The sequence below is a fragment of the Corvus brachyrhynchos genome, unplaced genomic scaffold, assembly GCF_000691975.1.
Source record: "Corvus brachyrhynchos isolate BGI_N302 unplaced genomic scaffold, ASM69197v1 scaffold14, whole genome shotgun sequence".
NCBI classification, from domain to species: domain Eukaryota; kingdom Metazoa; phylum Chordata; class Aves; order Passeriformes; family Corvidae; genus Corvus; species Corvus brachyrhynchos.
The window spans coordinates 11,004,406-11,032,068 of NW_008239110.1; the positions used below are offsets into that span (position 1 = coordinate 11,004,406).

Genomic DNA, 27,663 nt, shown 5'->3' on the forward strand with positions numbered 1-27,663 from the left:
GAGAAGGGGAACTGGTTTCTTTTGTCATAAAGAAACAAAATGGTTATGGCTGATTGTGCAGGGATAGTCAAAAAATGTAAAACATCAGCTATTAGATAGCCCTCCAGCTCCTCTCCTCTAGCTGAAGCACGTGTTCCCACGTTGTCTCATGCACATTCCCAGACACCAATAACTAATTACTTTCAGACCTGCCTCCTTTCCCTAAAAATGACAGATGATGGTGGTCTAGCACGGGTCTGCCCAGATTCATCCCCCTGCTGTCCCAGCCTCCTCCTAGCCGCCCCTGCAGGAGGCTGGCCAGCATGCTGAGTTAAGCCTAAGATTCTCAGGATTCCCCACAACATAACAGCAATGCTTCAGAGAGTTTCTGCAGCTTGTTATGGGGGATGCCGTGCATGGTTACTAGAGGGTATATTTTCATTTAGTCTGAATGCTTGGCACCCTCGGACCGTAAACAGAAGCCTAGGTAGAAATAGATGGAATTATTTACTTACACTTCCAGTGATGAAAATGATTAGTCAATTAACTTTTCTAATATACAGTATCTTGTGAGAAGATAAGATGTCAACAGGCAAAGCTAGCCTCCAGGTTGTGTCAATAAGAACAAGCCCTCTGGTATTTACATTGATTTATAGTGAACTATGACAAGTATGTAAATTATGAGAGTCCCTTTTATGTTTACATTTGTGCATTTTTCTGTGGCTATTTCTGATGATAGGCAGATTAGTGCAGCTACTTATAATTTGATATCATTGACAGGAAAGCATTCAGCCTGGAGAGACACCCTGCAGCCCCAACTTCCTGTACTACAAGAGGCTGAGGGCACCGTGTTGGTAAATATTTTCAAGGGGAAAATGCAGCTAAAATTGGCCACAATGACATTACAGGGATGCAATGAAAAGACTGAAATAATAAAAAGTCCAGATGAAAAAGGTTTATAACATGAGATAGGTTCAATTAATTATTCAGTTCATTTAAGTAGTCTGGCTGGACAATTATAGACAGCTACCAATTCCATTACATAACCATGAAGCAATGTGTTCATGAGCTTCTATTTGTGCATCACTGTATCCACCCTCTTTTCAGTTCACTTGTACATGAGAGTTACTGGGCTATGGTCCTGCATGTGTTATATATTCTTGGTGTGTCAAGCCATATAGGTGCTTCAAGCTGCCTCTGACTGAACAGCCAGCTCAGGAAGTGAACATGGTATGAACATGGATAGCCCTGACCAGAGGTTTACGTTCATTTTATGCAAATGCACCTTCACCCTCTCACTGTGCACTTCCACCATCCTTAGTCTAATCTGCTGCTCTAATTCTACCAAAAGAATAAAGCCCTGGAGATTACAATCAAGAAACAGTATTCCCTCACACATATCTATCTGAAGGAAAATGTTTAAGGAATTAATTTTACAAACACTCTTTGGATCAAAACTCTCTCAAACTCTCAGTTTGACAAAAGTCATGTGAGGAGTTTTGCCACAGGAACTCCGTGAACTCTCCATGTCTTTGATTTCAGTGGGCCGTTTTGGTGAGGAGTTAATCCAAATATCATGCTCTCCAGAGAGCATGCTTTAGAGATTTCCTCTGAGCATTCACATTCCATCTTTGGTGAGAGTCACTCAAAAAAATTCGAATTCTCTAGACTATCAAGAATCCTTTCAGAAACCAAGGTGATTTACTCCAGCTGATGGCCAACACATAGTCCAGAACATGAGGACCAACGTGCCTATGTTTGCCCATATGACCATAAAACCAAAACCTGCCTGCATCTTTCTGGCCAGTTCTGTGCATTCAGACACCTTGTTTGCCTTAGCACCAACTCTGGCCTAGAATCAGCAGCAAGCACATTATTCAGATCTGATTCCAGCCTGAACTTCTCTCACACATCTGTAAAAAAATTAGAAGGTGGTTCAAAGCAGAGCCTATCTTAGCACAGGCAGAGCAGTCATCTGCAATTTAATTATCTCCATTGAAGGCTACCTACAAAGCTATCCAGTCACTGGCACCCCTAGATATCAGCTGTGAAGAAAACTGCACATCTCAACTCTCCCAAAGCTTGAATTCAGACCTAAACTTCGAGCAGGTTCAAAAGAATAAAGGTCATGCAAAAAAATCTCTCACCTGAGTGAATCCTGAATATTAGCCAAGCACAGTCACAATTTCTTCAGGGTACAGGAGTACAGGGTACAGTAGCTTTCAGGAGAGTGAAGGGGAAGAGGCAAAGCTACACCACTGGTCTTCTCCTTCTCTTATAGCTGCCACATGTTCCATCCAGTGACATCCTCTCTGGCAATAAGTTCACAGAGGTGTTGGCACTACTGCTGGGCCCTGTAGGCTGCCTAAAGTTCTGAGGGTCTGGGAGGAAACCTAGAAACTACAGGAAAAAAAAAAGCTGGTTTGTTCACCTTTACTTTTTTTCTGTGAATATCTGCAAAAAAAAAAAAATTGAAAGCTTTGAAAAAATTTAACAGAAACATTTTCCACATAGAAAAGGTAATTTCTCTTGGGAGAAACAGTAAGAGAACCTCTAGTGCCTTTATCTTAAAGGATGTATCTGCTGAACATCAAGCAATCAATAATCTATCTATAAAAATTAAGCCTTCCATGTGATGATACTCCACTGAAAAACTTGCAGTTTTGAGTTATTAAAACTCCTCTATTCCTTAGGTCAAATGGCTATAGTGTAGTGTCAAATACACTATAGTGTAGTGTTAACAATACAAAAATATCTCCACATACATGTTCATGAAGTAAAGCTGAGTATTAGCTATTAGATCAATTTTCATTATTTAAACCCAAAGAACAAATATACAAACACAAAGTTCTTAGGAAGGGGTGATGTAGTTAGAAAAGCACGTTAAAGAGATTACTATTCTTGCAAAGTTTCATCTCTTAAACCAGCCAGGATTAAGCACTTGTATTTCCATTATTTCCAGTAGAAACATAGACTTGTTCTTCTAACTAAACAGTGTAATTCACATTCTCAAAGTTAAAAAAATTTTCTTTTGGTTACAAGTAAGTAGCCCACACTGGTATTTCAACCTTCAGTTATTAGAAAATAAATAACTGCAAGAAAACCTGAAAATCCTTGTGGATGAATGCTACTTCCTGGGGCTTCAAAACTTCCAGAAACTTTGCACCTCCAACTCTAACTGCAAGCCAGAAGAAATTACCAAGGGCATCAAAAAAATACGTGCAATAAGCTGCTGAACAAATGAGCTGTTTTGACCTCTTGGTTTAACCATGTATGTAAGAGGGCGATAATGTCCTATTTCATTAAACAGAGGCTATCTGAGAAGTTGAAATGAGAGAGGAATCAAATATTCCTGTTCTGTAAGAAAAACAGCCATTGCAAGGATAATATAACATAGAAATTATCCTCCTTTTCTTGATAGAAAGGAGGAAAACAAGATTTAAGTCACTGATTCCAAGAGGAACTAGGCCTTATCTGTTGTCAGAAATAGCTACACAAATCACTTGGAGGCAGGTCCCTGTGTTCTGCCAAATTGCTAGTAACAGAAATAATGTGAAATAAAAAAGTGAGATCATCATATGAGATCAGTTATCCTACTGGGTGCTGAGAACAGTACCTTGGAATGGCAATAAGGACTGGGGAAGTACCCATCATTGGGTACAGTCACAGTCCTATTAAACAGCCAGTTCTCACCCTGTCTGTGGATAAGTCACACACAATAAGTCATGGGGTCAAAACCTTCAAGAGTCAGTAAGGTATGTCTGTCTTAGACCGGTTTGGAGAAAGCCTAATGGCAGAGACTGCAGGAGTCAGTCTTTGGATATGGGAAGAGTCTGAGCAGTAACAGGAGTGAGATCTTCCACAGAAACCAGACTGTGCAACTTCCCTCAGTAATTGCCAACCAACACCAAAGAGAATAGTCTCTGCTCTGAGTACACAGCTCACTTCATACACACTTGGTTATGTGTAGTGCGTACGTGTATGTGTGTGCTTGCATATTGCCCTTAACATGTCAAAACAAAAACCCGCAAACGCACATATCCTTCTGGAGGAAAGGATGAGAGAATAGATGTGGGATAAGTGTTAATTGCATTGCATGTAGCAATACTTTAAGATACTCCCTCTAATGACGACCAGAGTAGCTGAATATATGGCAAGTAGGAGTGATTTTTGCATAAAACCTCTAAACTGGAATTTGTGTAATTAAACTCTGTAAAACATGTCTGTACTTGCCTGCTGCTAAAAACACCACCAATATGAACATAAAGCAAACAATATTAGTTTCTTCATGTACTGGGGTAGAGACCACATTGATAGTTATTCATTTTAAAAGAAAAAGCATGAGATGTAATCTTATATTTCATAGCTCCATCTCAGCAAAACCTCTTATTTTTAAACATGGGCTTCAACCCCAAGAAACAGTTTGCTGTATGAAGGCCTGGCATGATTAGTGCCAGAAATGAGAGGGTTTCAGAAGCGTGAGATACATACTACTATAAAAGTGTTAACTTTGCAGGACAGCAACAGGCACCTCTCCTCTTACACAGGCAGCTGCTCCAGAAATACTCCCTTGTTTACTGCTGGCAGTGTGTGCACAAGGAGCGCACGCCTCCGCTCCTGCGCCGCGTGTAACGAGGGGGTGCGTGCCTGCCGAATCCTCCTGTCAGCAGATCTTCTCGGTTTTCACTTCTTCTTTGCTACTTTGCAAACTCTCAGCTATTTTTTCCCAAGCCGTAACACAGGGGCTCTTAGAGATTATTGCCATTCTCCCCCTGCCTGTCATACACCTTGTTTCCAAGTATGGTCACTATGAGGGGACTGTCGCTCGGAGCCTTTGTGGAAAATTAATGGTAGACAGGAAAGGGCAAAAAAGACAGGACAGATGGCTCTGTCACCACTACCAGCCTGATGCCATGAGAGCTCTTCAGTGCCTTTGCAAATGCCACTCTGTTCCACAGACTTACTCTGAAGTTGATCCAATTGCACCCTTGGCAGCTGTCTTTCTTCTTTTTTATAAGATTTTTCCTTGTCCTTTGACTTCCCAGGCTCATCCACGTGGTGAATTGAAAAGGTCAGTTTTTAAATTAGGGACTGGGTGCTGATGGTCTGAAATACTGTTTAACTATAAACCTATTGGCATCTTGCTAGAAGTAGTGTTGAATAGTGTTGTTAATAGGGTTTGTTTACGTGTTGGTTAAAATCCAAATCGGGTCAGCTGAGACTCAAAGATGCAATGAGTAATCTTCTAATTCAAGTAGGCAAATGGAGTGATGTCATCTCACTTTATTCTTTAAATGGCATTCTGTCTAGTTTCACTTTCACAGTGAAACACACACCCAATAGTATATTGGGTGCCCTTTGGAAGCACAAAGAGATGCCTCTCCTTATGTGAGCAGTGCCAGACATATCGTGGTTTGGTTTATGCACATGCTCGAGTAAAGATATGCTTAGGATTTTATGTCTTTAAAACACAGTGAACAGGGTGAATAAATTGTGATGTGATGCCAGGCCATACAGTCAGAGTCTGCAGAGAGAAAGCTAATCCCTCTGAAGAAGTGGGGTTGTAATGTCTAGTTAAGTATTTTCAACCTATATGATTGTATTTATAAGAAAACTTCTACATTGTATACATCCCAACATGGTTTGCTGTTACGCAAGAACAGTTCATGTGTTTGCAAAGCCTGGGATGCTTGTATAATTTTGTTAATTTGGAGAGAACATTTCCAGGTTTGGTCAAAATTTTAAAAAATGGAGAGTTAGCCTGAAGACCAGAAGAGCAGGTTCTATGATGTGATTTGGGATGGAACCATTTGTCTAAATGTGAAAATGTGTGACAGTCCCAAATCTACAGACAGTATTTAACTTGATGTGAAGGAATACCTGAGATCTTGAATATTGTGGGAACATTAATGGGAATTCTGAGGCAGAAGCAAACAGACCATCGCTCACAAGGGATTCTTGCCATTCCTGTATCTCTGAAGGTACAGGTGGTTTCCCTACTACCAGCTCTAGTCCCCGATTGATGCCAGCTTTTCCCATGGTGGTTTTGTGTTGCACACCAACACTACTGAGTATTGGAAACTTCTTTGCTGGCACTCTAGCTACAGATTGCTTTCAGGAAGATAGCTGACCCCACCTTCTGCAGTGGAAAGAGCTTTCTCTATTACTGTGAGTCTGGAGGGAAGGGGATTGCCATCATACCACTGTATCATGCATAGTCCATGATGTCATTCCTTATGGAGAAGTCTGCTATTTCACATGCTCGAATTTTGTTTGCCTAATCAAACTTATCTTCAAGACTGATTCAATGAAATTTTACAATGTTGAAGTTTTAATATAAAATGAAGCTCCAATCTGGGCAAAAAAATTCTCATTCTGTAGTGGTGGGTTGCAACTAAGCCTGAATATGACGTAATAAAAGAATTTGCATGATCTATCTCGAAAATGGACTTGAAATAACTGAGTTTGCTAGTTTGTAGAACAGAAAATGCCACCACCAAGCTTTGTGACTTTAATGCACATATGAAAGATCACTTTGTGATAGTCTGCAACAGGGGTAAACCCTGTATTTATGAAAACCAAAGCTGATAAAGGTATGTAGCAGCAGGATTTCAGAAATATTAAAGATGAAGCACTCTTCCTATCATAAAGCAGTCACTGATTAATTTTCTGGATTCACCTGAATCATTCAGTATTCTTCCTGGCATTTTGAGCAAGAAGAAGATGTAGCTGAGTTACACTGTTTCCAGCAGACCTCACTTCTGCTTTGTGTTCAGACAGATTAGAGAGTGAATTTTGTCATTTGCATTTACAAAGCAAGATGATGTACGGTGTCAATGTCCCTTATGAGGTTAAACAGGGAAAGGTGCAAGCCATTGTATGCCAACATGTCTGTTTAACAAAAGGTGGTCCTGCCTTGTCTGGGCTTCACTGACATGTCAGTGCTCAATGCCATGAACAGTAAACATGCTGAGATGCCAAGCATGCTGTAGACGCCACTATTGAATCTGTTGTAACCAAAACAAGGTCCCATAGTCATCCACTTCCAGGTCTGGAAACACCTGTTTGTGTGTTCTGCATCCTGTCCTAACTTTAGTCAGAGCCTGAAAGCAAAACACAATTGCTGAGAAGGGCATCAAAACATAACTGCTGTCCAATATTGACTCTTGGATGTGGACGTGCTGAGTATGGGAGGTGGCATGCCACAGTCCTTCATGAAAGAACTTTGAATTGTGAATATAAGTGTAATTTCACGTCTTATATTGATGAAGAAGGCAGCTTCCACACTCCCTAAATTCACTGAGCGTCATCATCTTTGTCTTTTCCAGGATGGAACAGATATATCTACCTTCCTCTCCTCATATGTCTCATGATCACTGTTCCTCTTCCTTTTCATTTTTCTTGAAATTTTCCCTAACACATTATGCCTACTCCCCCTCTTGGGCTGGATAAGTATTCTGTCCTTCCATTGTCCAGCTGTATGTCTTCTCAGCCCCGGCCTAGATTTGGCATTTCTACTAGTTGTCCTTGCAGAATTTAAATAATAAAATGTTGTCAATAGAAGACAAGAATGGGACTTCTGTTTTTGTACGTGGAGGCTTAAGTTCATGTTTCCACCTGCTAGATATCACTTAGACATATCAAAATGCATCAGATAATTTCCTACTATTACATTTCCTTGTAAACAAATGCTATAATCCCCACAGGAAAGTTATGTCATGATGAATAGGAGGGAAGAGTCCTCTGCAATCTACATGGGAGCACAGACACTGTGCCATTCCTTAGCTTCTCTTTCACCTCTCAGAAGCATGGCCTCCGTGGCAGTGTTCAATTCTGCGTTCCCTTTTTATGTGGCAATAATTATATATCACCACCGTGAGATCTCATGAGATGGTTGCAGAAGGAGTTTAGGAATATCAGGTTCTTAGGCAATCCACAAAGCCTAACATGAGGTTACTTTTTCCAGGCGGCAAGCCTGAGTCAGGTGCTTGATGGAGGGTAACTAAATAGCATCTGCCAACTTAGAGAGCACTTTTGAAAAACAAAGGTGCTGTTAGAGTAAGCCCAGAGTTATTTGCACAAAATTGGACTGCAGCTCCTCCTCTTGGCAGCAAGCCTTGGTGCTGTGAAGAGCCTACATGAGGCCTAATGAAAGAGCAGGGCAAATAAAAAGTACTTGTGATTTTAATAATTTCGTTTACCAGGTAGATGAGGAAAGAACATTTTTCCAGAAAGACCCTCAAATCTGAAGATGAGATCTGAATTTTGGTGGTGATTCCTCAGTGGCAATATGTAGGTGATAAGCTCAGGATAAAGACTGTCCACTTTAGGAAAAGACAAATCCCTTGTGAAGAGGGAGATGGAGACCCCCCCCAATTAAACAGGTTCAGCGGGGAATAAAGTATGCACTCCCTGGACTGCAGGCTAGAAAGGAGAGTGCTGCCTGGGGGTATAGCCAAAGTGGACCAAAAAGAGCTCCAGAAACAGATGAGAGTAGACACAGTGCCTCTCCCCCTCAGCCATGTCTCCTATTTTCTCCTATTTCCTACTCTACTCACCCTTCTGGAAGAGCAACCCAAGTGCTGCCAGTGTTGTGGTCAGAGAAAAGAAGGCAGAGATTTAAAAATGGATAAACCCTCTTCATGTTTACAAAATTTAAAAGTAATACTAATGAACTACTGCTGCAGATTAATTGGAGAAAGAATGAGATCACACTATCTCTCTTTTCTGCTAACAAAATATCTGTATTGATAAGCAGAGACCAAGACTGCCTTTCACAGGATGCGATCCTGTGGATCAAAAGTGATGTGGTGGCAAGGACAGTCGTGTCACAGTGACAGTGGACCCATTTCTGTGCCTACCTGACAAACAAATGCCTTGTACTCTTTGTAGTCTGGGGAACGCAGAAAGACAAGGGTTGCTCAACATAGTTCCTTCCCCAACATCTCATAAGGTACCCTCTGTTGCAGCAAGAGCTGAAAATAAGGTCATGCATGGTGACTCAAAAGTCCTGGTCAAGATTAGCAAATATTAGAGAGGAGGGGGAGAAGAATAGGGCTGCTGCATGGGCCTGGCAGAGAAAGTGTTAGACATGAGGGCTATATGAACATGGCATGCATATGCCATTAGTAATAGAGGAAGCTTAGAATAGACAGGATGCCTAGGAGGACAGAAGCAAGGTGTTGGATAACAAGTTATTAAATGTCAAGTGAATGGAAGTGTCTTCTACACCAGGTCAGGTGAGTGCTAATTAATTCTGCCTGTGTCAGCAAAAGGGGTAAGAACTTACAGTTGCTCTTGAAAAGCAGTTACATGAGGTTGAACAAGATGGCTTTATTGCCTGGACATTTAGAGCAAGAGACATGGTTTGCGTGATGTGATGGTTACAGTGCCTTCTGAGGCCCATTTAGGCCTTATGAACAATAAACAGGGAAAACTTCCCAACGTGCCCCTACCTGTGGTGGGGGGTTGGGAATGTTGGAACTCATTGATCTTTAAGTTCCTTTCCAACCCAACCCATTCAATTCTATGATTTGAAAACCATGGAGTCTGTTACTGAAATAGCAGGATAGGAAATCAATGTAGTCAGAATATTGACTTGAATTACTATTGTAACAGAAGAAAACTTATCTAAAGGCAAAGCTGATGTAAAATGTAGTGTGTGAGTGCAGTCTAAGGAAAAAACGGGTGCTGAAACACCATGTCTCCCCAAGGGCATGATCACCTCTAGGCTCGCCTTCCTGCTCACCAGAATTTGGAATGTATTGTTTCTTCATTCATCTCTACCTGCTCTCTAACACTGAAGATGCAGTGCTCTAATATTCCTCAAAAAAGCCTCCATTGCCATAGTAAGCTCATGGATAGCCAACACCTCTCACCATGCAATTGGTTCTTGTTTTCCAAAAGTAATGTTCTAAAAGGGAAGGCAGCTGATCCCAATTTGATTTGACTCAATGATCTTTTGCAACCTTTAAAATTCTATGATTCTAGGATTTTATTAATCTGTTTAAAAATACTGTTTAGCTACCTGTGTCTGAATTTGTTTTTGGAAGAGTTCAAGAACCAGAAAAATGACATTAGCATTACAGATCTACAGAGTAGTAAAAGTCCTAGAAAGGTTCACCAACAGTTCTGAGCATGAAGTTGTTCCCCTGGTCAACCTAAACTTGTCTCCTCTTGGGAACTGTTCCTTGAGAAGCGGGCAACGTGAAGAATTGATTAAGGATCTCCACTCTGCACAAGATTTAAGCAAGAATTGAACTATGATAATAATTCATAGCAGATTGCAGGTGCTGTATTAAAATTGCTTTTCTTTCCTTCACTTTGCCAGCTCCTTTTGTCGGGAACAATGCAGGGAAGGGCTGTTTTCAGGAAAGGGTTAATGGCGTGTTCGCAGGAACAAATGTCAAGAATGAACACACTTTTAAAACATTGCCTCCATGATAAGTATAATACACTGTTCTATCAAACCAATAATACACTGTTCTATCAAACCAATGGAAATAATTTTCCCATATTTCAAAGGGCCCTGGGAGTTTAAAGTATCACTTGGCCACCATCAGCTTTTATTATTTGATCTGACTCTTAAAACATTGGCAGTTGCAATTAGTCAATATATGTATCCAGAAAGACAAGCGTCAATAATGTCAGCCAAAAGAGATATGTGAGTAGTTTCTGTATATAGATGACATTTGTTACTACTGTGGAGACTGAGATGAGTAGCTATGTGTGACCAGGCTCTTCATGTCTGCATAAGAGCACCTTAATGACAGTTTGGCCATCTACACTGGTAGGCATTTTTAAAACTTTCAGGAAGCCGCAATCAATGTGCTGCTTAATTCACTGAGCAGGCTCAGTCTACATTAAACTCTTGCTATAGGAAGGACAAAAGAAAGCAGGAAATAACTCAGAGGTGGCAGGAAACAGCAGCTGGGCCAACACTGCTCAGGTCAACTGGTAATAGAAAGTGGGAAAAGTGAGACCCAAGAGCAACAGGAATGCATTAAAAGAATTGTACAAAGTTCTCCTACTCAATTAAACCCTCTATGTTTGAAATTATTTAGCATCTCAAATCAAATATGTAATGTAGAGGCTACAGTATTTAAGGAAGAATTAATCTTAGTTGGGAAACTAACAGTCATGTGGGCCCATAACTACATGGAGAGGAGACCCTGGTGAAGAGGACTCTGAGTAGCAATTACTGACAACTTCTATGCATCAATCTTCACTGGCAAGACCAGCTCTCAGTCATCTCTGACCCAGGAAATCAGAGTAAAGGAATATGGGATGGAAGGCTTTCCCTTGGTCAAGAAGGATTGGTTTAGAGAACATCTAGGCAAACTTTATATCCACAAGTCCATGGGACCTGATGGGATGCATCCACGAGTGCTGAGAGAGCTGGCAGATTATAGCCAGGCCATTCACAATCATCTTTGAGGAGTCACAGAGTTCAGGAGAAGTGCTTGAGGACTGGAAGAAAGAAAATGTAATCCCAATCTTCAAAAAGGGCAAGGAGAATGACCCAGGGAACTACTGACCCATCAGCCTTGCCTCAATGCCTGGAAAGGTGATGGAGCACCTCATTCTAGAGGCCATTTCTATCCATATGGATGACAAGAAGTTGATCAGGAGTAGTCAGCACTGATTCACTAAAGGTAAACCCTGCTTGACCAACCTGATTGCCTTCTGTGGTGTGGCAGCTACCTGGATGGATGAGGGGAGAGCAGTGGATATTGTCTATGACAACTTTAGCAAAGCTTTTGACTTTGTCTGTCACAACACCCTCATAGGCAAACTCAGGAAGCGTGGCCTGGTTGAGTGGACAGTGAGGTGCATTGAAAACTGGCTGAACAGAACATTCCAGAGGGTCGTAATCTAGGTCTGGTTAGAAGCCTGTCACTGGTGGTGTCCCCCAAGGGTCGATAGTGGGCCCAGTATTATTTAACTTTTCCATCAATTACTTGGATGAAGGGGAGATGCCTCCTCAGCAAGTTCTCTGAAGACACAAACATGGAATGGCCGATATTCCAGGGTGCTGTGCAGCCCTTCAACAGGACCGCAACAGGTTGGAGAGATGGGCGGCAAAGAACTGTCTGAAACTCAACAAAGACAAATGCAGGGTCCTACACTTGGGGAAAAACAACCCCATGCTCCAGTACAGGCTGGGGGCTGACCTGCTGGAAATCATCTCTGAGGAGAAGGACCTGTGGATCCCAGTGGACAAGCTGTTCATGAGCCAGCAGTGTGTCCTTAGGGCCAAGAAGGCTGATGGGATCCTGGGATGCATTAGGAAGAGCATTCCCAGCAGGTCAAGGGAGGTGAACCTGCCCCTCTACCTCAGCCCTGGTGACGCCACCTCTGGAGTGCTGTGTCCAGTTCTGGACTCCTTAATATGAGAGAGTCATGGAGTTCCTAGAGCTGGTCCAGCAGAGATATACAAAAGGGCTTAGAACATCTCTCTTATGAGCAATGCCTGAGAGAATTGGGCCTGTTGAGTCTCGAGAACAGATGACTGAGAGGGGACATCATCAATGCCCATCAGGATCTGAAGGGGGGTGCCAAGAGGATGGAGCCAGGCTCTGCTCAGTGGTGCCAAGCAATGGGACAAGAGGCAATGGGCAGAAACTGATGCACAGGAAGTTCCACAAGAATGTGAAGAAGAACTTCTTTACTGTGCAGGTGACTATGCATCAGAACAAGTTGCCCAGAGAGGCTGTGGAGTCTTTCCCATTGGACATATTGAAGCATCACCTGGACACAACCCTGTGCCATGTGCTTCAGGATGTCCCTGTTCGAGCAGGGAGTTTGGACCAGATGAACCCCCTGTGGTCCCTTCCAACCTTACCCATTCGTACACACTTTTCAAAACTCTATATTCTGTTATTAAAACATTTCATATGACTTGACTGAAACATACTGAGCGAAAGGTTTAAATCTTAAAACTTAACATCTCACTAATGAGGATGTAAGTATAATCACGATCCAGGTCCAACTCTGGCAGTCCTCTAACCCTGCTCCACTTGGTCACAGTCCCCTTGCCAACCAGACAGGTCGCTTCTGCCTTGCCTGGAATTTTCTTGATCTTCTCTCCTGAGTGACAGTTGCTGGCACCCTGCAAGCATGGGAATTTGCTGGCATATTGTGGGTCAGACACAGAAGATGATGGAGCAGAGCAGAAAAGACAGGTGAGACCCTGCTAACTGAGGGTAAAGACCACTGAAAAGAGGGGGAGGTTTTTCCGCCAAACCTATAGGTCGAATGTTTTTTTAGTTAGTTTCTGTCCAAACGGTAGCCAACCCACAAGCCATTTTCTGCCTGGACCATATTGATGAACCTGACTACAGCGGCAAGGTGTTAAAAGACCCACGCATCACTTAATACACAGTATTAAGTTAATTCAGGTGCCAACAGTCACAGCCACTTCTCCATGGTGCCAAGTAGCAGAAGGCAGGAATATCCCAGATAATCAAAACGTCAAAATTACTTCCTTGGAGTTGTGACTAATTCTTTAGTCCCCAGGTCCTTCCATCAGGCTCTGCCTGGGCTTAGCATGAGAACCACACTGGGTGCAGACCTGGAGCCAGCTGCACCTCACTGTGCCCTAAGCCCAAGATAGGGCTAGGAACACTGTGCTGGAGTGTCTGACATAGGTCTGGCTCAGCATCCTCCCATCCAAAGGGTAGCGCATATTGTCACACCTGAGTTGGCACCTGGAGTTTCTCTGCCCCTGCAGAGAAAACAGAGTAAGCAGCCCGTGAGTATCAGATGCATTTCCTGTGGCTTCAAAGCTTTTGTTAGACTGGAATATTTTAAAATACCAGACTGTTAATAGCAACAAACACTTGCAAAAGTACATTTTATTACTGCTCTGTTGTTTAGTAAGCATATTTCTTATTAATTTCAGGTATCCTGCTTTGTGCTGTAACTGAAGATCTCTTGGAAATGTCTGCTTGAGCAACATATCTTAGGAAGAAAAGGAGAGGAGAGAAGAGAGGAGAGGAGAGGAGAGGAGAGGAGAGGAGAGGAGAAGTGGAGATTTCTTGGGTATACCTCAACATGTAGAAAAGGCTTAGGAAGGGATTTCAAGGACAGCCAATGGTCTTCATTAAAGGACTCAAGGAGGGTATGTATCTCAGGCTCTGGGGAAGTACAGTAAAGTCCAGAGAACTGTATGAGATCTTGACAGATAGGTTGCCATGGCCAGTGGCATTGGCCAAGCCGATGAAGGTATGTGTAGTAAGAGCAGAAACGAGTATAATGGCTATCAGAGTACTGCATTCAAGAAAGTCATTCAAATGTGCACAAATATTTTGACTGACTTGTTTTTGACAAATGGAAAATACCTACTTGTTAACCAGCTAGTCTGTTGCTGTTTCAATTGGAAATAAGCTTTCCCAACAAAAGCTCTGTTAAACCAGATGTCCTGTCTTGTTAGTCTCAGAAATTTTCCGTCATACAACTACATCATGACAGGGTGAGGAGCTAGGGCTATGGATATCTACCACGAAAAAATAATGGCATAATCATCTCTTTAGCTATCATTATAGGAAGTCTTTGGTCAGAAGGAAGCCAGAAAATCCAGCTAAGTCTTCTCCATGAAGTAGATCAACTGTTATCTGAATTATAGTAGCCCAAACTGATGAATTACACGTGGCGCTGACATTAAATCTTGGTGTGTCTAGATCTTTTCTGGTTTTTAAATATGTCTACCCTCTGTTGGAGAGTCAACATGTGTTGTCACAGGTCAGTTGCCTAATTTTAACCACTAGTGGGGCTTGCTTATTCTGGGCCAGAAATAGGAAGCCGAGTGATGGTCATGTGTCTGACAAGGAGCTGGGCAGTGGGCCAAAACACATTTGAGCTGGATGGAATTTCTTGCCACTGTGAAAATGCAGTGCTAAATCTTCCTCCCCCACTCGCCTCTTTACACACAAGTGGATCCCTCTAGTACAGTGAACTGTCACCCGAAACTAACAAGGAGGATGTGTCTCCCAGCAATCCGAGCTTCGGTCAAAAGTTCACCACTTGCCAGCCCCCTATGCCAACTTGGACCAAGATTTCTGGAATGGTTAGAAAAATATTTTAATGTAATTCACCTTGCTATGCTATTTCATTAATAACCTCTAAAAATGCAAAGAGTGCAGCCTTAAAATTCCTTTACATCCTCAGCATATGACTAATAATAATGAAACTTTCTTGCTGTTGGCGGAGCCACTCTGTGAATGCTCAGTTTTCCCTGGAGTTTCATGGAGCCTTTAGCAAATGCAGTACATTTGCCATGTCCATTTTTTACAGCATAGTTTTTTACAGCATAGTAACCGCTGTTCAGCCAGGCTTGCCTGAGCTGGCTCTTTGTCCACCCCACCACACTGCACTCTCCTTTCTCCTTGCATTTTGCTGTTTTTCTCACAAGAATATTTTTTACAGGCATAATTTGGACGTGTGTGAAATACTCTTCTGCACGTTACTTCTTTCTTATTTTCTCTGTGTTAGTTCTGAGTCCAGCCTCTCGCTGTCCTCCAAAATATGTCATCCATGCAAAGCATGGAGCTGTTACCAGCCCGAGACTGTGTGTGCTGAGTGAAAAGGGCTCAGTCCTCAGATTGGGACAGACCGTGTCTGACATGCCATTATATAACATGAAACCAATGTATACAAGACTGTCTTTAGGAGTAGACTTTACAGAGATCCCCATTTCTATATCTTGCTTCAAGCATTTCTTTCTAAAATAGCCTTTGAGGAGTCAGTGGATGAGACTCTGCTCACTGTGGGTAAATCCAGGGCTACAGGATTGCTTTTCAAATCACATCTGCATCCAGGCTTCTAGGACCAGGAAGGACTTCATAAAACACTGGATGGTACCTAGAATTAAATTAAATTAAATCTAGATTAACTTTTTACTCTTTGCTCCAGATTTTGCCCCAAGGGCAAAAGGACAGCAAAGAGTCAAAATGTTTGTATGCTCAACACCTCCAAACTAGCAATAAAACAGAAATCCTCTCATCATAGTATTTTTTAAAGCCTGTAGCAAGGCCTGATTATGGCCCATAAAGTGTACTCCCTATCAATCCTTGACAGGTCTGTCTTCACTGCATACCCAAATCTAACGGGATCATGTTCCACAGCTCCCAACTGACATGAGAGTATTTGGAGATGCCATGCTAGATGACTGGAATAGATCCCTTGCCCTACCAAAGCCTGCTTTGGACCTGGGAGGTTTGCAAAAACATAATTCTTCTTTGGATCTGGTGTTTTTCCCAACACAAGAAGCAGTTGAGATCAAATCAAGAGAGCTACCAAAAACCATGAGAGGTTATAATCCAAACATATTCTCTCCAACAAGCTTAGCCAGAGGAACAGTTCCCTGAGGGCTGTCCTGCGCCATAACCAACTGCCCAGCCACTCTATTTTGCATCAAGAGATCTGTTCATACCACACCACACCAGAGGCAAACAGGCAGGTTCAGAAAAGTGTAGAGAGGAGAAGTGTCTAAACACTATTTTTATGGCCAGATACCTTCCACTGCACTAATTCTAAATTATCCCTTTCCCAATGAATCCCATTTATTTCGTAACCCAGCCCTGTGCCTGTCTCAACTAACATTTCATTTTTAGATTAAGGTTGTGCCATATGCCCTGAGAGTTTATTTACAGGAATTTCACACACTAACAGACGTAATCTTCTAGGTGATGCTGACCAGTGAAGGAGTTTTCCAGAAGTGAAATGAGAATGGAATATTTTTTCCACAGTATTTCCATGTTTTCTCAGTGTTTTCCTATTTGCTCAAAAATTTGGCCCAGGAAAAAAACTGGAGCATTCCAAACTGCTCTAGAGGTAAGCAAAAACTAAGGGAAAAGAAATAAAAATTTATCAAGACAGATTAACGACATTTTAAAGTCTAGAATACTCATGGACAGATGCAAATATTCCCAGTCCCAGTTGCCTTGGATTTTGTAATAACAAAAAATTAGATTTTGGGAGCTAATTTTCATGGCATGGACATCTGATTTGATTTGTAGAAAACAGACAGTGACTAGTTTTCCTCCAAAGTATGTGCCATCGTTACACTTCCCAAGACATTGCCACATGTGAATGCCATGAACATGTGAACATGAACTATGTTTTTCTACATAGGTTTTGGCCAACGTCTCCAATCATCCAGTTGTAAGTGGTGCAGGAGCAGCTGCAGTCTGAGGGGATTGGAAGTGTTCCCTTGCAGGGGCTTTCTGGAAACAATTACTTCCTATGACCTCTAGGACAGAAAGAAAGGCCTGCATCTGGCATCTTCTGGTTTCAGAGAAGCATCAACTACTGGCCTGGCCCCACTCTTCATGTTGAGGCAGTTCTTCAACTGAATGTTACCTTGTACAGTTTTTTAAGAGAAGCATCCCTTTCCCATTTTTTAGTGAATAATTTCTTGGTTTCTAAAAATCTTCATCTTCATATCTTTCATTATGGTTGTCAGAGAAGGAAAAAGAATATTTGTGTGTATGTCTATCTATCTGTCTGTCTATCATGTTTATATACACATATATGTGTGAATGTATATTTGCATACATGAACATGGGTGCACTTTTAAACCACTTTTTCTGCCTCCTTCACAATGAACTGTCCATTTGTGACAGCATGTCGGAATATGTTTCTCTGGCATGACATCCCATGTGACTGATACAACAATGGTGTGCCATTCTGAGCAGTCACAAGCCCCATTTACCCAAAAAAGCCAAATGTACATGTATTGTATGCAAGCTGATCAGTGGAAAGTAGTCAATACATGTAAATTAATCAGTAAAACAGTCTTTTAAAAGAGCTGTGTAGATAGCAAGTGTTTCCTCAGACTCATTCTTACTGCACTTGATGTTGGCCCACAATGTCAACTCTCAATCAGCACGCTTCTGGAAACTTCTGTTCTCCTGAAAACCAAACCTATTCCTGCACTCATTTTGTTCTCCCTTCCCCCCTTTAGCAAACCATTTTCTTGTTTCCAGCACTTTTGCTCTCTGGGGATCAGAGAGTCAGTGAAGCTGGAAACCTCAGTGCACATGGGAGCAGGCTGTTAGAAGCATTTTTCACACATCAACAAGACCTGCCCTGTGTAGTTTTACATACTGTGGTGTGAAAAAAGGTTGTAACAGCCAGCTGGCCATCCACACCAGGAATGCTGCTTATGCAGGGCTGAGATGAGGGTGCAGCTTCCTAGGAAAATGTCCAAATCCAAACTGGGCCTGCAGAAGTGGACACCTGTTAAAGGCACACACACAGTGAAGTCTCACCACAGAAACTGAAGGAACCATACTGGGATCTCCAGCTGGCTCCAGAAAAAAAGGTTGGAAAGGAGGACTGTGGCAGAGAAGGGAAGCACAAGCTGAAAGTTCCCCCCTATGACAGAAAGGTCATCACTAGAAAGCAACAGCATCAGGGAAAGCCCTGTCAAAACTATCAAATAAACAGAACTAAATGGTGATCAGTTGTAGTGCTTATAGTAATTAACATGTGATAGGGATTTTTAAAGGTGCTCCAAAAGTTCCCAATACAGGTAGATTTCCAGTCCTTCTTGAAAATGAATTTTTTAAAAATGAGAGAAAAGTATTAGCTCAGTAGGACTGTGGGAAATTAATGTTTTAGATTTTGATCAAGTGTTTCTACAAAAGACAACAGCATTGTCTTTTGGAGACATTATGAATCCCTCAAGGAGGCTGGAGGTGAATTCTGTCCATGAAACAGCTGCATATTTGCTTTCAGGCTACCCACCCCCCCCAAAACAAAAAGTGCTCTTTCCAGTCCTTAGTTTAGAGTTCCCCCATCATATCTCTTAGATCTGAATGTTTGGCTTATAGATATTAGTTGCTCAGCCTTCTCTTTCCATGACATCTCTCTCAAATTGTCTCTGCTTAGGTATTTGCTATTTGTGAGAAATTTGTATGATAAGCTAGTAGGTAGGTAGGTAGATATTAAATGGATAAATAATCTTGGTAGGAATAGTCTAGCAGACACATAAACTACAACTTCCAAAACATTTGGAACTCTTTAGTGTGAGACACTATGTATCTTGGGCATATTTTCACAGATACTTTAAATGTTTTTTATTCTTTCTTAAAAGTAAAAGTATTGACTCTTTGTGTTGATAAAAAACTTGTAACCTATTTGCATTTTAGGATAAGTGGTGAGTATAGAAGAACACAGTTGAAGAAACAAATGTTTTGGCGTAGAGATGATTGCCCTTTTACTAAGTCAGTGAGGATGATAGAGTAATTTTTTCTGCTTAGTGTTTCATGTATGTATGGAACCACTACGTTAGCATGTGCTCTCTGAGATGCAGAAGAAAACATAGTTCTGGCTGAAGCACATATAACTGCTTGGATAAAAACATGCAGTATCAGCACACCCTGAATACCGTTTAGAAAATTCATTTTACCCGTGTGCCAGCTTTCTTTCATCTATGCAAAAGCTGTGAGGCAGCATTACTGATTTAAGAGATTAACACATACAATTCATGGAGTAGGAGTCATCTTGCTTTTCCCACATAAGAGAAGCATACAGAAGGGTGCCACAAGGCAGTTGCTTTTAGGATCCCGGTGGAAGGATCCCTGAGCAGGGAAAACTGGAGAACACTTAACTGATGGACCCTATTTCTATGGGGCAACTGACTTTTGACACTGTGCCAGGGCAATGCACAAAAGCAACATGAGAGAGAACTGGCAACCAACCTCTGAAGCTCCAGCAAAGAGCAGGACACACCCCTCAACCTGTCTGCAAGCAGAAAAGAAGCAGTGTAGCCATAATTCTGCACATGCAGAATGCAGGGCAAGAGAGAACACAGGAGCAAATAAGTTATATGACATCGTCGCTGACACTGGCTTCAAACAGTGTAACTGCACTTGCAGGTCATTGGAGTGTGGCACCTGGTGTATTTCGCTGAATAATGAAAGTTGTCCTCCCCCATGAAAACACATTCGCCTGGGAAAGAGAACAGCACGCAAAAATTGGTGTGTGGTTTCCCTGGAGCATGGCAGCAAGCTGTGCCTACATGGGAAGAGGCAGGAGCGGGGTGTCCCATGCGGCAGGAATGTGAGGACTGTGGAGTTTGCTTGGTGTTGGAAGGCGAGAGACTGAAATATGGTTTGGCACGTGCCGGCTGGAGCGACATGCTGAAAGACAGGCTTCTGTCCTTGGGCATGCAGGAGGCTGGGACAAAGCACACAGCATGTGGGAGAGAAAAGAGCTCGAAGGCGTTCCTGAGTGTCCTGATCTTTCTCTGGACTATGGAGCTGATGGCAGGCTTTCCCCAACAGCTTTTTTTGAGTGTTTCTGATTTCCCTGGAAATCACCCTCAGCTCCTGCTTTAGCTGCCTGGCAAGCAACTACCTGCCTGCCCCAGGAAAGCACACAGGGGCTCTTGAAGGCAGCAGCATCCCAGTACAGAAAAACCAGTAAAGCCAGGTCCCAGCCTCTTCCCAGGCTGGAAGTAAAGGAGCAAATCAGGACAAGAGACACACAGACTGGTAAAATTGTCCCTAAGATCAGCAATACACAGTATAACAAAAATTGATGCCTTAATGGTGGGCAGGCCAGTTTATTTAATGCAGCAGTTGTATTATTTCAACAGAAATATCTTTGAGCTGCCTTCCTGTCACACTCTGCATTTGGCCAGCTCTTCAGCTTTCACACTCTCTCCTTTACAATAAACCATACCCCCACCTGACCAGAGAACTGTCTGCATCAATTTCTGAAAAATCTCATTCAAAAACTGTGCCAAATTCTGAGCCTAAATTAAGTCCTGTCTATTCATTTCTCGTGATGCAGCAACTCCAAGTATGTGCCAAACTATGTGCTTGGCTCTTACCAGCTATATACAGAACCCCAACAAAAGTTGAAAGATAATTTTTAAAATTTTCCTCAATTGGGTTATCTTTCTGAAATGAAAATTGTGTTCTGTTACCTTGATATAAAAACTGGACCTGCATTTCAAAAACTTGATTTGTTAGAATACCATCTCCATCAATTTGATTCAGTAGACAAGAAGTTCTTTAATGCGCACAAGCCTTCTTCAGCAGAGGGGTGAGAATGGCTTACTTTCTCTAAGATCCTCACAGGAGGCTCTTCCTCTTGTGCCAGCTCACTGACTGATTCATATGTACGTGTAAAACTCTTTGCAGTTCAGGGAAGTGCCCACCTCAGCATGAGAAGAGATTCTTCTTTAAAAAGTACAACCATCCTGCATGAAGATCTCAGTACACGAGCCCTGATATGAATGTTATTATTTGCCTTTGGGGGTGTGCTTTTTGCATAGGATTTCACTTCATTCATCCTTATTTTAATAATTTTGTGTACAAGCAAGGGCATGGGCACAAACTATGCGTCCTCAATAGAGTCTAGAGCATTGTTATTTATTACAAATAAATCATCTGCATACTAATTTCTTATCTTTCCATATTAAAAGAGGTAAATCTACACAGATACCAATATGAATCTAAGTCAGAGTTCTCATCTGGGCTACAATATGACTATGTATACATTGTTGTTCAGTGGACTGCAATATATAGATATTTTGAAAATCAAATGACATTTTTTTTGTCCCCTTCTCCCTCAGACAGTGCATACCTGTAGTGCCAGTACACTCCTGGATTCTTTTCTTACTGTCTTCCTCTCTCCTTCTTCTTTGTTTTTCCAACCTCATTTCTGAAGATGGAGTTGGATTTTGCAGCTGTGAGGACTAAGTTCTCTATTAAATATAATCATAAAAACAAAAAAGTAAGTGTAGGCTCTGTTCAGTTTCATAAAGGCAGGATATTTTCCAGGCCCTGAAATCACCCCTATTTACACTTAACCCAGGAGCTACATTATTTGGGGCAATTCCAGGCAATGAAAACACAATTCCCTGTAGCATGGCTCCACCTCCAGTATTTTGCTATGAATTTTCTTTTTACTTTATTTTGCAATTTTGTTGTTTAAAATATACTCTGTTACCATTTCCTAGTGGCACTGTCTCAAAGCTTAGCCAAATACACACTGAATAAAAGAGAAGTGACACAGTGAGCCCCTCTGGTATGATATAATATTGCCCACTCTGAGCAATTAAAGTTGAGGAAGACTTAATCATGGAAGTAAATGAGAGCCTTTCTTTTCCTCATCCCAGCTTCACATTATTGGCAGCCTACTAAAGTCTGTGCAGACATTAAAAAACACATACCTTACCTGTTTGTGCTCTACTGAAAACCTGATTTTCTTGTTGTTTCCTTGCGTCAAGCCACTTACTCTCTCAAGCTGCAGTCTTCCTCTGCCACCTACCTCCCTCTGCCTGAAATATTATCTAAAAAAGTAGAAAGAAAGATGCTTCCAAAATGAAAGCATTTACAGGAATTAAACTCTTTGTACAAAACCACTTTCTTTTTCAAAACAAAATGGGAAAAGGTATGACTGTGCAATCAAAATCACTGATACTGGACATTGCAGAGGAATTACATCAGGAGTTTAGTGACTGTATTAATAGAGCTGGTGCATCAGAAACTTCAAAAGAGCAACACAGCCTTTTTCTGCTTTCACATGTTAGCAATTTAACAAAAGAGGAAAATAAAACATAAAACCCCCCTATTTTGTGCATGGAGGCAATTGTTAGGGAAAATTTTCACTGAAATAATCTTTCTTCCCTGCACACAGAAAAAAATATGTACTGTAGATATTATATACAAATACAAAAAAAAAATGTATCTTGGTGAATGAATCTCAGAACAAGCCAGATTCACCTTTCTGATGGCTCACTGCTGAGAGGGGGAAAGAGGTGCACAGTGATTCAGCTCAGATCTGAATGTGCCAAAATACCTGCATCAGAAAAGCTGATGCCTCCGCCTCTGAGGGCAAAACCAACTCTGTTACTATGCTGACTTGGGAAAAAACTTCCATGAACATTCCTATTTCAAAATCAAGCCCTAAATTCAATGCATTCAGTGTGTTCTCACACATGTGAATGTATTCCCTCATGACAGCTCTGGATTTCCCTTCCAGCCCTGCATAATGATCTCTTCATCTGCCGCCATCAGTAGAGGAGAGACAGGTGATGCCTCTGGCCTGTCAGGGCTGGGCAGGACGGGTGAGTGACACGCACCAGATGCTGCACCCTGAGCTGGGCTGCAGCTCCCCTGGAAATACATCATGGAGTAAAAATCAACATGTACATTCCAGCTGCTGCAGAGCATGTCACTGGAGCAGACGTGCTGTCACATGTACAAATGCACACCAAATAGTATCTGTACAGTGTGATCAATTAGCAGCTAACAGTTAATTCTCTGAGGTGTAGGGGGAAAAAGGAAAAGGGGGAAAAAATCACACCTTCAAAAGAAAATCAAAATTAACTGTACAAGCTCTCTGAGGTTGAAAACCAAAATAAAACCAGGTTCTCCAAGATAATGAAGGAGACAATGAAGTCAGTGAGGTGTGTCCCCTGACTTTCACTTCGTGTTTTACTATATTTATAACACTAATTTTTATCTTTAATGTCAGTTAATTCAGTGCCCACAAAAACTATCAAGCCAGAAGCTCTTGAGCCTAAAGTCTTCTGTATTAATACAGACCCAGAGGCTGGACCTCAAAAACATTCCTGAGAACACCATGGTAACAGTTGCCAAGCCCTAAAAAAATAAAAAGCTTTTAGGGATATGGAGCACAAAGACAAGATAAGAAAGAGGAACAGCATTATCTATCTTAATTCATTTCAGCCAAATTTGACCCATGTAGACCCACAAGTAGTACATTCAGCTAGAAGCTAAGTATGTGCTGAGTCCTACAGGCAGATTGAAGCATTAGAGATTTAAAGAGTAAAGAGGAGAGCAGGAATAGGAAGACCAGTGAAACTGAATTTATCATCTCATAGAGGAAACACTGCACAATATAAGTGATACACACAGCAAATAAACAAGAATTGCAAGACTTAAGTCAACACACAATCTTTAGTATTTAGAAATATGACTATTGTCACATAGGAGTATAGTACATTAGCAGTGTATAGGAATATTTGCATTAGTTAGTTTGTGGTCTGTGCAAGATGATCATCAGTAACTTGAAAGCTGATATAAAATCACACCAACAAATTCAGCAGGTAGCATAGTAACAAGAAGACTGGTGAGTAAAGTGGGAATTGGGACATTTGGCAATACCTTGAGTCCATTGCTGAGTCTCTTGGCATTCTCAAGAACAAACAGCACATGAATGGAGCTGTTTGAAGAGTTGCACATCTACGACCAAGGAAGAAAAGTGATGGAAAAGGTCTTAGAAAGGATGACTGTACAAGGCGTCATGAGCAGGTGTCATAGGCTCACATGGGATCATCACAGTTTTCAGGCCTAATTATTTGCAATATCAGATATGTAAGAGTTTAGAAGAGGTTCCAGAAACTTCCAAGTACCATCAGCTCTTCACCACCATGTTTTCTATATACTTGTAGTATCAAAACTAAAAATACTGTGCTCATCACAGTGGGAGAGCACATCAGTATGACGTCTTTAAAATTGTGTCATGGCAAAAAAACCCAACAGCCATAAGCATCAATTGCTAAGAAGGTATTTTACTTTGTGTATACTTTCAGCAAGAGAAATGTTAGAATAATAACAAATTCTTGCCTCAATATTTTTAAAACAATGTTGAAAATGTTTCATAGGTTGCAAATAAAAAAGGTACAAAAACTATTAGAGGAATTGCAGTAGAATTTTTTTTTCCTGCCCATTTATTTGGCAGGAAAAAAATTATTTTATGAAATAAATAAGTTTCATAAGAGCAAATATTACAAAGGATAAAGGAAAAAGCAAAAGGACTGTTTAGATAAGTGAAGTAAGTCATTATATGAACCAACAGCTGGAAGCTGAAGCCAACCCAACTCAAGCTGGAAGTGAGAAACACCAAAGGCTGCTTAGCAAGTGGCAAATGGCTGCAGTGAGGACTGGATTCTCCACCCACCTCATGGTATCTTCTATTTGGAAAAGCATGCCTTTCTGCAAACTGTTAAAATTTACCTGATCTTCTAAATAAGTTTATTATGAACAGCAAGAATGATATATGTGGTATAATTGAAAAACCAGAAAGGTCCCTTCTGGATGATAAATACTTAAATCTTTTAATTGAACGCAATACTCCCTGCTCAAACCTTCACACACCGGGGGCTGGCAGGCCAGCACCAGACGTAGGATTTCCAGGGATGATGAGCAACAAATGTGATCCATGCCACCACTTTTTTGTCCCAGTCTTTCTGAATGTTGTTTTGCTTGATGATCTGTTTGCTAGTCTGGTAAACCATTTGCAGTAGTACCCAATTCTTGTTTTGTGAAAGGTTCCAATTTAGTTAGAAGATAACACTGACTTGCTTTAGAGAAATGTTTTCTGAGGCAAGTTGTAAGTTTCTGCATCTCACTGTTTATCAGAACCCATCATTCTTTATTGCTAGCAAGATTTTCTTTTCATATTACTGCTGTGAAATACTTACCAGTGTATGGCTTAGGAGTAGGCCCACGCCAGTGCTGTAATGGTACACAGCCAGTTCTTAACCTATGTCCTTCCCAAAATTATGCTTTCTTTTACTGCTGTCATAATTTTTTCTCTGAAGTAATTCAGCTGTTTCGTTCCAAGTCTTTGTAGTTCCTGATGTTACTCAAACCAACTAAAATCCTTTAGTTAAGACCAAGGAAAACTATTTTTATATAATTGTAAACACACAGTGAGATCATTAGTGAATATAGTTTCTGATCATTGGTTTCCAGGATGATTTCCTATAGCAGCACTAATTTCACAGATGCACCAAAGAAGCAAAATAATGCCAGCATTTTTGCATGAATATTTGTATTGCTCTGCAATAAGACACTGAAGTTTACTTGTGTCTTACACTGCACAGTTTTACAGTTGAATAACTGTCTATAAAAGAGACTGAATTCATACCGAGCCACATCAGACCCAGTTCCCCTTACATACAATTGAGTGTGAGGTAAAATCTCAAAATTCAGCCCTCAAGGAGAGATTCTTCAGGGTACACAAGCCAGACCATCAGCCACATTGCAGCACCCAGTCACACATGTTGCTGTTACACTTTGGGTTTTTCTACACAAGAAGGGAATGCTCAGCCTTGGCAAGTGTCAGGTCCTACCTTTGCTATGGCACAGAGTCCTGGTGAAGGGCTGGTCCGAAGATCAGGAAGGCATGCTGTGTCTTTGGAGCAGGTGTTCATTGGACTTACCCTCTGAGAAATGGGCTTTTTCTGGTACCTTGCCCAGCATAAACACCTTTGAAACAGGCACAGATCTGTGTGTGCTGGGAAAGCTCCCTGCCCCTCATAAGCAGGGACACAGAGGTGGAGTGAGATCCTGCTGTCCTGAGTAAGATCCCACAGTCTCTCACTGTGAGGAGCGAAGGGCTGTTCTTTAGCTGACTGCTTTAATTTGGACACCAGTGAATGAGTCCTTCCCACTACTGTGACTATTTGCTTACTGCTCAGGAAAGTATATATATATATATATATATACATATATATATATATCTATATAATTATAGAGTATATGATACATTTCTTATTTTAAAGCCTAATACCCAGAGGTCATCCCCTCATTTTCTTGACCATTGACACAAAATTGGCTCTGATGGGGGAAGGAGCAACGCTGAGGCAGAACCCACAGCCACAGTGTTTCAGGCTGCATTGGAGTAGAAAAACCAAATTTCCCAAACTAGAATAGGGAGAAAAAATTTTGCTTAAACATGAATTTTAAACCTTGCACCTGGTGCAGGAAACATTGAAACATGCTCATCAGGCACTGAAATATGATTTTATGAATGACAGGCATTCAAAACAATTTCTAGCACTTGGAATATAAAAATTGTATTTTGGAGAAAACAAAATAGAGTTGATGTTTAGTTATAAACATGAGGTTTTTCTGCTAAAATTTGTTTAAATATTTCCAAGTCTTCAAAATTCAAAGTGTTCATTCTTTTTAGATTTTTCCCAACACTACTGTAACCAATCAGCACTTGAAAACTGAGTAATATACTTTCTCTCATATTTTCTATATTTTTTCTGCTTTATTACAGGTGCTTAAAACAAAACAAAATGGGTCTCTTCTCACAGCTGTTGTGACCCATACCATGAAGCTGAACATTTCAAAGACTTGATATTGAAATGAGAAATTACATCTCTGTTAAAAAATAATCTGCCTCCTATGCAACTCCTCTAAAATGAGCAATGAAGATACATTCACCTGTTTACAACTTTGCATGTCGTACTCAGCAGAAAGCCAAGGAGTAAATCCAGTTTACCTTCACAAATTTGTTGTTTTGACGTGACTTTGCCCTCGGCGTAGTTTTAGTTTCTATTAAATGCAAAAGCATTGCCGTTCCCGGGATTTGTAATGATTCAAAAGTTTCTGGGGAGATTCCTCCTCGGGAGCAACTGGTTTTTCCTCCTTCAGTTTATCAGACCTCTCAACTTCTGTGGCTTTGGTGGTGGCATTTTCCGGCGGACGCCGGACTTGGTGGGATTTGGAGGGGGTCACCCAGATCCCTGCCTTTCCCGGAGCTCCACTTCGCCCCGGCCAGGAGCGGGGCCTGACGAGGTGGGGGGCGGCCGGGGCATTCTCCCCGGGGGCAGCGGGGCAGCACCCGGCACAGGAGGCACGTGGAATGTAACGAAATAAATGAAATAAAATCAAAGGCAGAGAG

The 27,663-nt window shown here is 41.4% G+C and overlaps 1 long non-coding RNA gene across 1 annotated transcript in view; it reads right to left on the reverse strand.

Moving 5' to 3' along the window:
- LOC108448048 overlaps nucleotides 1-24,749 on the reverse strand; it is a 31,779-nt gene extending 7,030 nt beyond the window's left edge. Inside the window, exons 1-2 of the long non-coding RNA XR_001863834.1 lie at nucleotides 21,580-24,749; nucleotides 2,127-2,379 (exon numbers count right to left, since the gene is read on the reverse strand). This is a non-coding gene — a long non-coding RNA (uncharacterized LOC108448048). The remainder of the gene's footprint in view (nucleotides 1-2,126; nucleotides 2,380-21,579) is intronic.
- Between the last annotated feature and the right edge of the window lie 2,914 nt (nucleotides 24,750-27,663).